Here is a 17,111-nt window from a genome sequence, read left to right as displayed (position 1 = left end):
CACAACTTAGCGACTAAGCAATACCATCACCATCACCATCCCTGCTTTGCAAATGATAAAAATGAGGCATAGAAAAGTAACATACCAAAGACCATATAATTAGAAAGCAAGAATGCAAAGCAGCACTCTGGCCCTAGGGTTCATGAGGTTAACCCCCACCATCTATAGTCTCTCATCTGTTACCAAAAAACTGTATGGCAGAAAAAGTTTCTCTATGACTTCTCCCAATATCTCATTTCATTCCTTCCTTTCACCAAGTTAGGACATTTTCTTACCTCCCCTTTCTCTTATCAAAGCTCATGCATCTGATATTTAATTCCTCCAGATCTTGATGTTTACTGCTTCATAGAATCCATACTAAGGGTCATCTAATAAAAATAGCATGTTATCTGGCTTCCCTGGCAGCTTAGTGGTAAAATATCTGCCTGCCAATGCAGGAGACACAGGTTCTATCGCTGATCCGGGAAGATTCCAAATGCTGTGGAGCAACTACACCACAACTATTGAGCCTATGTTCCAGAGCCTGGAGGCGGAAACTACCGCACCCACGTGCCACAACTAGTGAAGCCTGCACACCCTAGAGCCCGTGTTCCACAACAAGAGAAGCCACTGCAATGAGAAGCTAGTGCACTGTAACTAGAGAGTAGCCCCTGCTTGCTGCAGCTAGAGAGAAGCCTGCACAGCAATGAAGACCTAGCACAGCCAAGAATAAATAAAAAATAAAATTATTTTCAAAATTATCATTTGTGATAAGCCCAAAAGTATTATCATTACAGCAAAGTCTTTAATAATAATCCCCAAAAATATAGCATGTTATCTCTTAAAAATAATGGTTTTCACTTAATCACACACTATTAACGCTTAACTCAAAGTAATAATTACTGTAGGATTCTGACCACTGATGCCCATGCTAAGCACTACTGGGGCAGAATGCATATCTCATTTATACATGTATTCTCAGCACCCTGCACAATGTCTGGGACAGAACTCAATCCTAATGTAAGTTTATTGGACTGTAAATGCAGGCCATGATGCTCCTGTGTCCATCCCACATAGGCCAACTTTTTCCATAAAAGGCTAGCTGGCCTACCTAATATGAGCTCTCAGAGCTCCTTTGGGCACAAACTACTAAAATACCTCTAAAATGGGACATGTTAGCTAAGAATCTCCTTTTTCTTCTCATAAAACTAGGCCACACATGTTATATAGGAGGATTCCTACAAGCAGCCACATTCCAGCCATTCATAAGGAACAGAGAAGGAACCTGGGCCCTGAATGTCAAGAAAAGGCATGTTTTGGTGAGAAGAAGCCTAGAGGAAGGTCTTATCATGGGCCAGCTTTGGTGAACCAAGCTATAGGTTCAGTGCAACATGGAATCCTGGCTCCTCAGGGGAACCTGCAAGTTAAGAAAGGAAAGATTTCTGAAAGCAAAGAGGGATCTAAAATGGGAAATGGGAAAATGACTTTGCAACTTCACAGATGTGCCTAAGGATATGTCTACAGAAAAGTCCCCAGTGAGGCAGATTGTATTTCCCAAGATAGCACAACACAATCTCTCGTTCCACACGTTCTTCTTACAGTGTGACACTGACACTCCTCCCATCAAAAGGCGAGCCTGTGTTCCCTTCCCTTAAATCTGGGCAGGTATGAGACTACGATGTGACTTCCCAGGCTAGGTCAAATAAGGTCATACAACTTCTGTCTGATCCCCCTGGGACACTTACACTTGGAACTAGGCTGTTAGCCAAGGAGTCACATGGAGATACCACAGACAGGTGTTTCAACCAACAGTCCAGATGAGGTCCCAGCTGGCAGCCAGCATCAAGGCCAAACATGTGTGTGAGGAAGTCTTAGAGATGCTTCCAGCTCCAGCCACCATCCAACTCCAGACCAGAAGACACTCAAGAGAGAACCATCTCCCTGAGCCCAGTGAACCCTCAGAACCATGAAAAAAAATAATAAACCGATTGCTATCCTCAGGTCATTAAGTTCTGGGGTGATTTGTTATGCAGCACTAGTAATTGAAGGGGCTTCCTAAGTGGTGTACTAGTAAAGAATCTGCCTGCCAATTCAGGAGACACGAGAGATACAAGTTTGATCCCTGGGTCAGGAAGATCCCCTGAAGGAGGAAATGGCAGCCCTCTCCAATAATCTTGCCTGGGAAATCCCATGGACAGAGGAGCCTGGTGGGCTACAGTCCATAGGATCTGAAAGAGTCAGACATGACTGAGCAACTGAGCACACACAGACGCACACACACACTAATAATTGAAATGCCCAGCCTGAAACAGACTTGGAAGCCGCTTTATGTTAACAGGAGGATTAAAGCCCAAAGAAGAGTTAGGTTTTCTTAGTAAAGAGGGAGAACTGAAGTAATCCAGAAACTAGGTGGGACTGGCTGAGTCACAGCAGCCAGAACAACTCCTTTTCCCTTTCTACAAGTTCAGAAGCTGTAAAACCTCCCCTGGGAGCATGCTGAGTTTGCCCAGAGAGAAGCCACCTCAAAGATGATTAGAATGTAAGTGGATAACGAGCCATTTGAATTATCTGCTCTAGTTCAAACACATGCTGTTGCCAATATGCTGTGGCAGCCAGCTAACATCTGAGCATCTTTAATTTAAATTGCATATACTTAACTTGAAATGGCATCTATACTCTGAAACTAAGAATTTACTGTACCATCATCAGATCATAGGAGAAATCATCTTTTCAGGAATTTCCCAAATTTGCCTTTTTATTGCACTCTAATGTGGCAACAGCTTAATGCCTGATGGCTCCCGAGTCAAATGTTTCAGAGTATGAGATATAACTCCTATTCCAACCCATTTGTTAATACACATGCTGTTTTCTGTCTACATATGTGAATGGAATGATTCTCAGAAGCTTGGGTCTCATTCCCTCAAAAACACCAAAATCATATCTATAACCTTAAATAATAGACACATTCACAAAGCCAACATTTAACTTATCAAGCTTTATCAGCAACAAATGTTTCAAGGCAAAAATCTCCAAAGGAAGCTGGACTCCCCCCCCCCCAAAAAAAAAAAAAAAAGAAGCTTATGACAGAAAATTGAGACTGTACTCAAAATAAAAATAATAAAATTTTAATATAGCATCTGTGGAACTTAAACTCTAGGCTCAGGATAAAAACAAACAAAAAGCAAACACACCAAAAATGTGTGTTAGACCTAGTTATAGTGCATTAGCTGTTTAAAAACAGACTGAGAGATTATCATATTAAGATAACTTCTCTTTAGCCATCATCCTACCTGACCTCTGGCATATTTAAAACTGCTGACCATCTAACATCTAACATGCTCCTGCCCCTGCCCCAAAGCTTCTTTCTCCCCTGGATTTTTACAATATGCCATCCCTGCTTCTTTTCTTGCTTTCTGTGAAGTAGTTTCTAGAATCTAGACCAACTTGATTCGTACCCTCAGTCAGTCCATCAACTAGCTTTACACAAGCTTTACACAAGCTGAATCATCTAGTTTCAGTTTCTACATCTGTAAAACAGCAATACTAATGACACATAATGTACAAAGAATACAGTGATGATCTGATGAAATAATGCATATAGATAACTAGGTGCAGAATAAGTACTTGGTCAATGTTAACTATTATTTTAATGTTTCTTAGTGGTACTTAGTGTCTTTTGTTGTCATCTTTCTCCACTACTAGTCCCTGAAAAGTTGGTAATCCAAAGGGATCTGTTCTATTCTTAGCTCATTTTTACTCTGTCTGAATTATCTCATCCCCTTCCATAGCATCAATCACCTCTCAACATGTCAGTGATTCTTCAGTCCTGATCTTTCACCACATCTTTATTTCTATCTGATTACTGTCATATCCTACTAAAGAAACAAAGCCATGACACTGTGTGTGTCCAGTTCCTGAGAATATATATCAGAAGTCCTAGAAATGGTCTGTAAATAGGTCAGACTATGGGTCATCAGTCCAAAGAGCCAGAAGACCCTTATGGTCATCTCTTTTAGGAGAACAAGGTTAAGATCCAGGCTTTGAGGTCAACTCTGTGACAATCTAGCAGGCAAGGCAGCCCTCTGTGTCCTGCTATACTGGATTTACCTGTCTTGGGACAGTCTCTACCTTTTTCCACACAACTCTCTGCCCTGGGAGATCTGCATGGTCTACATCAAGGGGTTCCCATGCCCTCCAGCTTTTAGGTGGGCTTGGCTATTGAGAACCACTGGCAGGATATTGGAGAGAGGAAAGAGAGAGAGGTTGGCACTCCCTTAGTTCCTCTCTGTGATGTCATCTCTCTATATTGATTTCATTCCTCAACTAAATATCACAGCTTCTTTCACGGCAACACCTTCAGAAGACTCTATTCTGTGGTATTCTTGGTCCCCATGCCACCAGCCCCAGGGCATTTCACTAACTTTCATGTAACTCTGAATATAGTTCCTTCATTAAAACTTCCTCCTAACCTCAGCATGCCATCTGTCTTCTGCTAGAACCCTGACTGAAATATCTACCTGCTTACTAGTATTTTCTTTCCTTTTAAAAAAGAAATCTGTAAACATTTCCAAAAAAACATTTATGATAAATATAATAAAACTATGCTGAAAAAAGGAAGAAAAAATTATCCATAATCCCATCACACCATTGTAATGTTGATATATTTCTTTGCAACATTTCTGATATATACTTAACTTGGCTGTAATTAAAGTATTTATAAAATTTCATGTCATTTTTTTCAATATTAATATTATAGAATAAGCATTTTCCATTTTGCTAAATAAACTTTATAAACATCATCTTTAAAATTTGCATAATATTCTATTAAGGAGATGTGCTGCAATTTGCTTGATTTTTCTCATATTATTGAACATTTGGCATGCCCTTTCAAATGACCTTTCCAATGCACATATTCACACATACCATTACACATATGGTGATTTCCTTTCCATTTCTCTACTAGCTTTACTAGAGGGCAATTTTTAAACTTTACACATGTTCTATAAGACAAAAGCATTCAGGTTTACAGCAATCTTTCGTTTGAAAAAGATTCCAAGTCTTGTGCAATGGAAGGTACAATAAATTTGATATCAGAAGTCTATGGTTCAAGGCCCAGATTTTGTTGTAGTCTCCATGACTATGAATCCTTCCTAGAAGAGGTTAAACAGTTGATTTTAAATACCCTAAAAGTTTAATATGCTCCACAAATGATTCAGACTAGGGTCACAATCATAAAGATGAAGACAGTGGGGAGATAATGAATCTTTAGTTTGGAAGAATGAGGTCTTAGAGATCATCTGGTTTATAATGCATTCTATTCTTCCCCCACCATTCATGTGAGGAAGCTGAGGCTCATGGAGACCCTGTTACTTGCTAAGTCACAAACAGAATATCACCTCTGAAGCCTGCACTCTGCCTATACCTGGTGATTCCTGGCCTAGTGCTGTGTTCAGTGCTCCCATGAATCTCCTGAGGACAGCATTTAAATATCTGCAGACCTTCACTCATTCCTAGAATATAACTCTTTCATGTTAATATCATGGTTTTCTTTTATTTTGCTATTATTTAAGCTTCCTCACAATGCTTTTGCATTAGATGGTATCACTGATTCCATCCCATGACTGTATACAAAATTGCTAATATAAATAGATTTAAATGTTCTTATGAAAAAAATTAGAAATAAGTCAAATTGTCCACATAGCTTTTTCCAGTGGCCAAAACACCTGAAAACAGAGAGGAAGCATTGGAGATAAAATTGAAAACAAAAAATGAGAGCTAAGAGTGAACCAAAATAGAGCCGACACTGAAGTTACACTAATAGACAGTGGTACTTCAAACCCATCACTGTACAGTTCTGCAGACACTCTAAATCATCAGCAGCAATCTGATCATTATGCCATCCATACAGCCATTCAAAGGAACTGTCTCATACATCATCTCATTATCTTCTCACACTAACCCCTTGAGGTAATCACAGCAAGATTTCCCACTGAACAGATAAAGAAACAAAGAAGTGAGATGACCCGACCTTGGTATACACTTCTCTGCATAAGTTCGTTGCCCTAAACAGAAATTAGTCAAAGGGGATGAGCACCCTAAAGTTAGATCAGCTTCCTGTCTCAAGGGAGGGTCTTCAGAGCACAACATCTGGCTGGAATGTGGAGTTCATAGCCACATGAAACTTGAAGCCCTGAATGTTTTAAGTAAAGAAAGTCTGAAATTATACTTTCTAGTTTTCTTGGGTCTCAAGATTCATCAATAAAATACACAGAATGCACTCTTCTAAGAATATATTCTCCCAGCTCCTGAAAACAGGGTCCAAAAATAAGCTGTGAAGCAGGCCCCTCTATCAGTTCAGCTCAGTCACTCAGTCATGTCTGACTCTTTGTGACCTCATGGACTGCAGCATGCCAGGCTTCCCTGTCCATCACCAACTCCTGGAGCTTGCTCAAACTCATATCCATTGAGTTGGTAATGCATCCAACCATCTCATCCTCTGTCATCCCCTTCTCCTCCCTTCAATCTTTCCCAGCATCCAGGTCTTTTCCAAGGAGTCATTTCTTCCCATCAGGTGGCCAAAGTATTGGAGTTTCAGCTTCAACATCAATTCTTCCAATGATATTCAGGACTGATTTTCTTTAGGATGGACTGGTTGGATCTCCTTGCAGTCCAGGGGACTCTCAAGAGTCTTCTCTAACACTACAGTTCAAAAGCATCAATTCTTTGGTGCTCAGCTTTCTTTATGGTCCAACTCTCACATCCATACATGACTACTGGAAAAACCATACCTGGTGACTGTAGCCATGAAATTAAAAGGCCCCTCTGTAAATACTTCTAAATAACTATATAAGTTACAAATTCAACATCAACAACAAGGCACTGGCAAAATGGGAAAGTAGAAAAAGAATACTTGGTGTCCCTCCACTTTGTTGAACCACAGTGTTAAACTAGAAGGGATCTAAAAAATACTCTAGTTTCTACTGTCTCTAGAATTCAACCTCTAGTCTTGTTTTCCACATTCCCTATCTTGCCTGTCCATAGGTTCCCTTATTGTCATATCCCGAGGTCTATGGTCCCTCAGAGACATTGGCAGCATCCCATCATTCTCACCTCTCTTATGTTCATTTTCTGAGACGTCACCATCAACAAGAAAGATTCTGCCAATGAATAAAGGAGGATAACACATTATCGCTCTGGGAGAGATTTACCCAACAGCCCTACTCCCTTCTTCCTGTTTGTTAGATGAATTGTAATTGTATCAGATCATTTTCTCATTTTATAGGCTCAACTTCCCAGACTCCCTTGTATGTGACTGATTCTACCCCCATGAGAGATAGGGCCCTTTTGTTAAAAGGAAATTCCTTTGGCTCTCACTTGGCTTTGACATGGTAAGAGAACTAAATGCTTAAAGTCATGCTTACTATTTTGCAACAATAAGATGACTGTTATCAAGATTAAAAAGCCAATTCCATGAGACTGATAGCTCAGAAAGGTAGGAACTTTACAGTATCTTTGAGCAGGTAAACCAAGTTTGAGGTGACCTGAATTCCAAATCCTTGTATACCATAGATATTCTTTGGTTGGATAGCTTTTTGATTCATCTTACAGATTAGTGCACCCTAACTAATACATCCTTTCAGGTAACACAAGCATTTTGACATGGGTTTTAATGCTTCAACCCAAAAGACTGACTAAGGACATTCATTATGGAATTTTGGAGCCTAAGAGGTATTTTTTGAGTAAAAACATCACCTAAAGTGCTTATCACAAGTGTCCCTATACTTCTTTCCCTAAGCTCTGCCTAAGGTTTGTTTGTTTGTTTTAAAGATAGAAGAGGAAATATATCTTCAGCAGAGCCTTCAAGGGACATATATGCTGAAGTGAAAACTGAAAATATTATTCACTCAATCATGTCCAACTCTTTGCAACCCAATGGACTGTAGCCCACCAGGTTCCTCTGTCCAAGGAATTCTCACTCTAGGCAAAAATACTAGAGTGTATCGCTATTCCATTCTCCAGGGGATCTTACCAACCTTGGGATCAAACACAGGTCTCCTGCATTGCAGGCAGATTCTTTACTGCCTGAGCTACCAGGGAGAAATATATGCTAATTTGCTCACAATAAAGCTCTGCCTATTCCCAAAACAAGTCTGATGTAAAACTGAATGGAACATATCCCAGCAGCAACACCAATCCCACCATCAAAAGACAAATACCTTATTCATCAAAAGCAAACAGTTCCAGAGAGACCAAAATGCCTCATTATCTTTTACAAATTTACCTTGGTGTATTTGACATCTAGACTGCTGACTCCTTGTTGAGTTTTAAGTGATATAGACTCTGGAAATTTCCCTTTCACTAATAGATACCTCGATTTTTGAAAGGCTAATGTGAAAACTCAATATGCCAGCAAATTTGGAAAACTCAGCAGAGGGCACAGGACTAGAAAAGGTCAGTTTTCATTCCAATTCCAAAGAAAGGCAATGCCAAAGAATGTTCAAACTACCACACAATTGCACTCATCTCACACACTAGCAAAGTAATGCTCAAAATTCTCCAAGTGAGGCTTCAACAGCATGTGAACCAAGAACTTCCAAATGTTCAAGCTGGATTTAGAAAAGACAGAAGAACCAGAGATCAAATTGCCAACATCCACTGGATCATAGTAAAAGCAATAGAGTTCCAGAAAAACATCTACTTCTGCTTTATTGACTACACCAAAGCCTTTGACTGTGTGGATCACAACAAACTGTGGAAAATTCTTCAAGAGATGGGAATACCAGATCACCTTACCTGTCTCCTGAGAAATCTGTATGCCAGTCAAGGAGCAACAGTTAGAACCGGACATGGAACAATGGACTGATTCCAAATTGGGAAAGGATGGATATGGTTACCCTGTTTATTTAACTTACATGAAGAGTACATTATGTGAAATGCCGGGCTGGATGAAGCACAAGCTGCAATCAAGATAGCCGGGAGAAATATCAATAACCTGAGAGATGCAGATGACATCACCCTTATAGCAGAAAGTGAAGAGGAACTAAAGAGCCTCTTGATGAAAGTGAAAGAGGAAAGTGAAAAAACTGGTTTAAAACTCAAAATTCAAAAAACTAAGATGATGACATCCAGTCCCATCACTTCATGGCAAATAGATGGGGAAACAATAGAAACAATGAGAGACTTTATTTTCTTGGGCTGTAAATCACTGCAGATGGTGACTGCAGCCATGAAATTAAAAGACGCTTGCTCCTTTGAAGAAAAACTATGACCAACCTAGACAGCATATTAAAAAGCAGAGACACTACTTTTCTGACAAAGGTCTGTCTACTCAAAACTATGATTTTTCCAGTACTCATGTATGGATGTGAGAGTTGGACTATAAAGAAAGCTGAGCACCGAAGAAGTGATGCTTTTGAACTGTGGTGTTGGAGAAGACTCTTGAGAGTCCCCTGGACTGCAAGGAGCTCCAACCAGTCCATCCTAAAGGAAATCAGTCCTGAATATTCATTGAAAGGACTGATGCTGAAGCTGAAGCCCTAATACTTTGGCCACCTGATGTGAAGAACTGACTCATTGGAAAAGACCCTGATGCTGGGAAAGATTGAAGGCAAGAGGAGAAGGGGATGACAGAGGATGAGATGGTTGGATGGCATCACTGATTCAATGGACATGAGTTTGAGCAAGCTCCAGGAGTTGGTAATGGACAGGGAGGCCTGGCGTCCTGCAGTCCATGGGGTCACAAAGAGTCAGACACTACTGGGAGACTGAACTGAACTGCACGTAAAAACTGTGTTTTTGTCATGGGGTGAGCCTAGTGAGAAGAGATAGTTTCTGAATGCACAGAAACCATCTGTTTAAAATTTCTTCTAGTGGTCACCCAGAACAATGATTTCTAATTATCCTAGTAGGACCTGAACCTTGGTTTTAGGACTGAGTATTCCAGGTCATTATCTTAAATGCATTTGGCTTCCCTCAAAGTTTCCTCAATACTTTTTATGGAACATGGATAATTCTCTCTCTAATTACAGTAATATATAGGCATTTCTCACATCACTCTGTAGAGGACAAGATTTTTAATGGTAAAAATTGGGGCTTTTTAAAGCTACTTATACCAATGAATACTTAGAAGTTTTTCACTTTTTATTTAAATTGATTAGGCATCTTTTCTTCTCCTACATCACACATTTATATCTACCACAGAGGAAAGGATGGCAAAATACCTGATGGAAAGATAGTTTTCTGAATAAGTATATTCACCATTCCTAAGTCTAATTTTGAGGTCATAGTTCTCTCTTACTGAAAAAATTTAAAATACAGATACAACTGTTCAAGGACTAAAGTTTTACAATCCCACTCCAAAAACAAACCAAAAAAAAAAAAAAAGATCAGTCATGAGTTGGTTTCAGATTTAGATGTCTTTGCCGATATGCAATTTGGGAGTTATAATAGAGCGATATGGCCTCTGCACATTAAACCAGCTGTTTCTCTGCCCTGTTTCCTCATTAAATTCATCCCATGACTCCATCACTCTTATTTTCTTTGTTGTTTTTTCTATTTCTGCAGACTCAAACTTTTTATTCCCTGCCACATACCCTCCCTACTTCCTTGATACCTTTATCATATGCCTTTCCTCTCACCTGGATACCATGAAGTAAGTCCCCACCTCCTGACTGTGAGCATCCTTTGGCCTGTCTAGTACTCAGTTCCCTGTGGCATATTCATTTGTTCATTCATTCATACAATCACTCAAATCCCTGGTTTGAGCTCTTATTAATTCCCAATTCCTTAAGACACATGTCTATTTCTCCCAATTGCTTAGAGATAAGTTGCATGTGCCTTTTTCTTTATCTCAAGTGTACAGCTGTTTGTTGTTTTCCTTCGTGGTGTTCATATCTTCTGGGATCGTTGTCACTCCCTATATGACCCCTATAGGCTGTCAACCTAGAAGGTATTAATTGTTTCAGTTCAGTTCTATCGCTCAGTCATGTTCAACTCTTTGCGACCCCATGAATCACAGCACGCCAGGCCTTCCTGTCCATCACCAACTCCCGGAGTCCATCCAAACCCATGTCCATCGAGTCGATGATGCCATCCAACCATCTCATCCTCTGTCGTCTCCTTCTCCTCATGCCCTCAATCTTTCCCAGCATCAGGGTCTTTTCCAATGAGTCAGCTCTTCGCATCAGGTGGCCAAAGTATTGGAGTTTCAGCTTCAACATCAGTCCTTCCACCCAGGACTGATCTCCTTTAGGATGGACTGGTTGGATATCCTTGCAGCCCAAGGGACTCTCAAGAGTCTTCTCTAACACCACAGTTCAAAAGCATAATTCTTTGGTGCTCAACTTTCTTTATAGTCCAACTCTCACATCCATACACGACCACTGGAAAAACCATAGCCTTGACTAGACAGACCTTTTTTGGCAAAGTAATGTCTCTGCTTTTTAATATGCTGCCTAGGTTGGTCATAACTTTCCTTACAAGGAGTAAGCATCTTTTAATTTCATGGCTGCAATCACCATCTGCAGTGATTTTGGAGCCCAGAAAAATAAAGTCAGCCACTGTTTCCACTGTTTCCCCATCTATTTGCCATGAAGTGATGGGACTGGATGCCATGATCTTAGTTTTCTGAATGTTGAGCTTTAAGCCAACTTTTTCACTCTCCTCTTTCACTTTCATCAAGAGGCTCTTTAGTTCCTCTTCACTTTCTGCTATAAAGGTGGTGTCATCTGCATCTCCGAAGTTATTGATATTTCTCCCAGAAATCTTGATTCCAGCTTGTGCTTCTTCCAGCCCAGCGTTTCTCATGATGTACTTTGCATATAAGTTAAATAAGCAGGGTGACAATATACAGCCTTGATGTACTCCTTTTCCTATTGGGAACCAGTCTGTTGTTCCATGTCCAGGTCTAACTGTTGCTTCCTGACCTGCATATAGGTTTCTCAAGAGGCAGGTCAGGTGTTCTGATATGCCCATCTCTTTCAAAATTTTCCACAGTTTATTATGATCCACACAGTCAAAGACTTTGGCATAGTCAATAAAGCAGAAGTAGATGTTTTTCTGGAACTCTCTTGCCTTTTTGATGATCTCTGGTTCCTCTGCCTTTTCTAAAACCAGCTTGAACATCTGGAAGTTCACAGTTCACGTATTGCTGAAGCCTGGCTTGGAGAATTTTAAGCATTACTTTACTAGCATGTGAGATGAGAGCAATTATGCGGTAGTTAAGACCATTCCTTGGCATTGCATTTCTTAGGGATTGGAATAAAAACTGAACTTTTCCAGTCCTGTGGCCACTGCTGAGTCTTCCAAATTTGCTGGCTTATTGAGTGTAGCACTTTCACAGCATCCTCTTTCAGGATTTGAAATATCTCAATTGGAATTTTATCACCTCCACTGGCTTTGTTCATAGTGATGCTTCTTAAGGCCCACTTGACTTCACATTCCAGGATGTCTGGCTCTAGGCGAGTGATCATACCATCCTGATTATCTGGGTCGTGAAGATCTTTTTTGTACAGTTCTTCTGTGTATTCTTGCCACCTCTTCTTAATAATTTCTGCTTCTGTTAGGTCCCTACCATTAATTGTTTAATCTAAATGTAAAAGAGAAACAGTTAAACATGGACTGTAGGCTATTTTTCCAGTTCTGGGATGCATTTGCTATAATCTAGTGATACTCTCTTTCACCTTCATGTAATGAATGGCATGGAAAAGATGCAGAGAGGAGACTAGAAATGTCTGGATCCCATTGTATGCTGATCAACAGAACGCATCTCAGAAAGTACTCAATAAACAACTTCTTCCAGACAACCCACAATTACATTAGGGAAACAGGTCATTTAAGCTGCCACCTTTAAAAAACAGAACTAGCTAATATTATATATAATCTATTATATAACCAGTCAACCCTACAAAGTATAAAGAAAAATATAAGACTTCTGAACTTAAGTAATTATAAATTATTTGAACAGATGATGAATGTTTAAGAAGAATGCAAATGAGGGCAAATATATTCTGTTTCAACCTTTTGTACCTTCTACCTTTGATACTAACCTGTAGACAGTGCATGTGTGCCAGCAGTTTCTATTCTCTTAGGCATTCTGTCCTCCTCATTGACTATTTGGGGGAAAAATCCAACAGCTCCCAGCTTGCTCTCTAAACAGACGTCTTGAACTTCAGTCAGAAAGTCAGTTCAAATCTCAGGTGTCTCATGTAACGGATTTAGTGTTGGACACAGATTTACCTACATCCTTTTCAGACTTTGCATTTTCCACAGCCGCATCTCAGAAAACAGGCCTGTCTCTTCAGCGGGAGGAATATGAGCCCAGATGAGCTCAATGCAAAACCAAAAGCAGAAAGACTTGCACCCTTAGAATACCAATGGACAACTTCAAACTTGTGCTTCACACTCTTGCTCTTTGAAGCTTAATTATTTTGTGCTTTCCCAGGACATATGGACAGCACTTGACTTTTATACAGAAAACAGCAAACTCCAGTTATCTGTGAGTTGAAAAATTACTTGCTTATCTGCCCTAATCCTTCCTTCATTTTGAATACTGTAAACAAAATTAAATAAAATTATATAAACAATAACAAAAAAAAACCCTCTCCATCTATAACAGATGGACCCAATCCATCTCAGTAGATAACATCTCATAAATGATTCATTGCCACTGCTTCAACCTAGAACCTTTTTGTATTTTGCACATCTAAGTGAATAACCATTAGTAAAGCTTTATGCATTGCACTGTGTAAATTACCTTGGGTCTGTCATAATCTAGGGAGTAGCACTGATATTTGGGGGCCGGGGGAGGTCTGTTCTAATTATCTCTCTGCTGAATCTCTTATCCTGACAAAAGCTGCAGGTTACCAAGCAGAATTAGATTCCACTCCAAACCTGATCTGGGCTTTTTCTTTAATATTTCCAAATGGAGCACATGTCTTATTTAACATCTTAACAAATAAAAAGAATTTTTATTCCATAGGCCCTATAAATATTTTATATATTTGATAAGAACATTAATTGTAATAAATGCTTGAAACAAAGCCCTAAGGAGATACCTGAGCTTTCAAACAAAGCCCTCCATTACCTTAGAAATGTATCTCAAACTAACAATCCTATTTACCTGGTACAGGTACAAAACAAAAAGAAGGCTTCTAAGGTAGTCAGTTTTGCTTTTACTCAGCTGCTGAATAAGAAAGCAACTGGCTCCAAATAATTCCAGGCCTTACTTCAGCTCTCCAAAGCACTGGATAAGCCTCTGTTAAGGCAGGCTTCCTTTTTCCCACAGCAGCATTGTGAAGGTGGTGTCAAATTCCAAGGATACTATAGTGATGGAGTCACATAGGATGAAGGAAAGACGAAAAGAGGGAGCTGAGCAGTACATGTTGGGGCTACGGAAGTAGCACCCACTTTTGGCAGAATAGAGAAGTGGGTGGGAGACCTTTGCTTCCCTTCCCTGTCTTTCCAATTCCTCCCTATGTGTCCACATTATGAGGCAAACACATGGCTGACAACAATGCCCAGTCCCATACCTCGCCACTTTCATCAGAACATACTTCTCACTCATCCTATCTTCTCCAACACAGTTAGGCCAGTGCTAGCTATTCATTAACCGGTTCGTAATGCAGTTAATGGCTATTGATTCTTCATGTATTAGACCTTGGAAATAGTCATCTGGCTTCTTAGGGTTTACTTCACTGGCAGAAAAAAAGGAATTCTAGGGAGGAAGCTATCTTCAAGATCTTCCCAAAGATCCCAAGTAGGGGATCAATAATGTCACATCATCAAGGACTATATACTCTGACGTCACATTATTTGCATTTTAAATTAAGGCTGAGTTGAACATGGGCTGTGGAATATAATGTAGCCTGGTCATTATAGTTTCTTCTTAGACTCATGAAGATAAAATATACAGAAAAGCTATGTACTAAATGTACACAAATATGACCAGGATAAATGTTATCAAGAAAGACAAGAGAAAATTTATCAAGAAAATGAAAGAAGAGAGGAAAGGGTATGCAAATTACCCTGGAGAAAATGAAGAAAGGTTTAAAAATGCAAACAAACATTTTAAAGTGGGTTGACTCTTGCCCCAGTTCTGAACCACGTTGATAAATAAAACAAAAATGGCTAATTAGCATGAGTGGATCCTTAACAGCATACCACCCTATGAGTCATTTTATGGTGTTTTTAACAAGCAAGGTCATTAACACAAGACAACACATGCCAAATAAATAATTTAGACAGGAACCTACTGCACATGGTTTGGGGTTTCTTTGCATGGCCTTTGAAAGTAGTGGCCCCTTGGCATAATTTATTACCAATGAGGATGAAGTCAGGTAGAAATTCTCCTCCCATTCTAAAAGGGAAAGGAACACTGTGGGTTAGACCTGGATCCAAAGAAAGGACAGGGAGAAGGCTACCAGATCAACACATTCACTTCCTTTTCTGTTTCCTCAGTCCTAGGCTTAACTGCAGAGCCCAAAATTCTGACCAGAAAAAAGGGGCTTTTCTTTTCTCCTCACCTGGAGCACTGGCAGGGAAAAAGTACCATTGTGCCCCTGCAATCACAACGCAAAATTCTGTCTGTAATGAGCACAACTTAGTGAGAAGTCTTGGGCTCAGTTTGAAAGCTTAACTAAATTTTAACAATTATAAATGTGTTCATTTTCACTCACTGGCACTATGGCATGGCAGTTAAGTCACACTCTGGAGTCAGTCAAACCCAAGTTAAGTGATAGCCATTCATTAGAAACCTTGGGCCTCAGTTTTTACATCTGTAAAATGGATGTAATAAGGGTATCTACCTCACAGAATTGAAATTTAAATAAGATAATAAAAGTGTTCAAAAAGTCCTGATGATTACTATTAATATTATACAAATTTCTATAAAAGCAGCAGACCTTGATGAGAATACATACTTTGGCTGCCATGCACATTTTTCTAGGAAGCAGTAAAAAAGTGACTAATGTCTCCATTCCTAGAGCCACTTTGATCAAAAGATAATTAAGTAGGACAAAGGGAGAAATGGTCAGTGAAGCCAAGAAACCAAGGATTTTATCACAGAAATTATCCGAGGTCAGGTTTCAATATCTTAACACAGGTAGGTAAAAGAGCTGCCTGTGAAAATGTCTTCAATATTTCATTCCAATAAGTATAGCTTGTATTAAAAAGTGCTTTGAAGGATGTTATTATTTAGAAAAACTGGGTAAAGCATTCACAGGATTTCTCTATATTATTTCTGACAACTGCACATGAATATACAATTTTTTCAAAATAAACTTCACAATTTCAAAGTGCTTGACCCAGAACATGGCATTACAGAATGTGTGATTCAAAAGAGATCTGGGAGACAAACTAACCTTTCTTTGACAATTAAAGAACTGAAAACTAGGAAGATTCATCATTTAGCTAGTTAGTAGCTTCTAATCAGAACTTGTTTCACAACCCAGTGTTGCTTCTACTCCACCCATCAGCATGTTTATATTGTGTGCTCTGCTGATTGCTCAGCCTCTTGATAGAAACTAAAAATCTGTGTCATCACCCTTAATTCACACATAAAAGAAGGAAGGTACAAAAGTATATTATTATCTTAAAAATTTATGATTCTGCATTTCTACCTGACTCGAAAATATGGTATATAATTGTTTTCTAGGGTTGCCATAACAAAGTATTACAAACATCACAAACTAAATATTAATAGCTTAAAATGACAAAAATTCATTGCATTGCCAATCTTGAGGTTATAGCCTGAAATCTGAAATCGAGATGTCAGCAGGGCCATGCTGCTTCTGAAACCTGTAGTGGAGAGTCCTTTTAGCTCTGGTAGACCCAGGTATTTGGCTTAAAGATGTTATCACTCTGTCTTTACTCTCTGTCTTCTTGATTCTTCACACTAATCTTCCCCATGTGAGTGTCTGTTCAGTTCAGTGTCTCAGTAATGTCCGACTCTTTGTGACCCTATGGACTGCAGCACACCAGGCTCCCCTGTCCATCACCAACTCTCAAAATTTGCCCAAACTCATGTCCATCGAGTCAGTGATGCCATCCAACCTCGGTGAGTGTCTGTGTCTGTGTCCAAATTTCCTCTTTGAGCAGGACGCCATCACACTAGATTAAGGCCCACCCTAAAGACC

Source organism: Dama dama, chromosome 33, assembly GCF_033118175.1.
Source record: "Dama dama isolate Ldn47 chromosome 33, ASM3311817v1, whole genome shotgun sequence".
NCBI lineage: Eukaryota > Metazoa > Chordata > Mammalia > Artiodactyla > Cervidae > Dama > Dama dama.
This window is presented reverse-complemented; position numbering follows the sequence as displayed.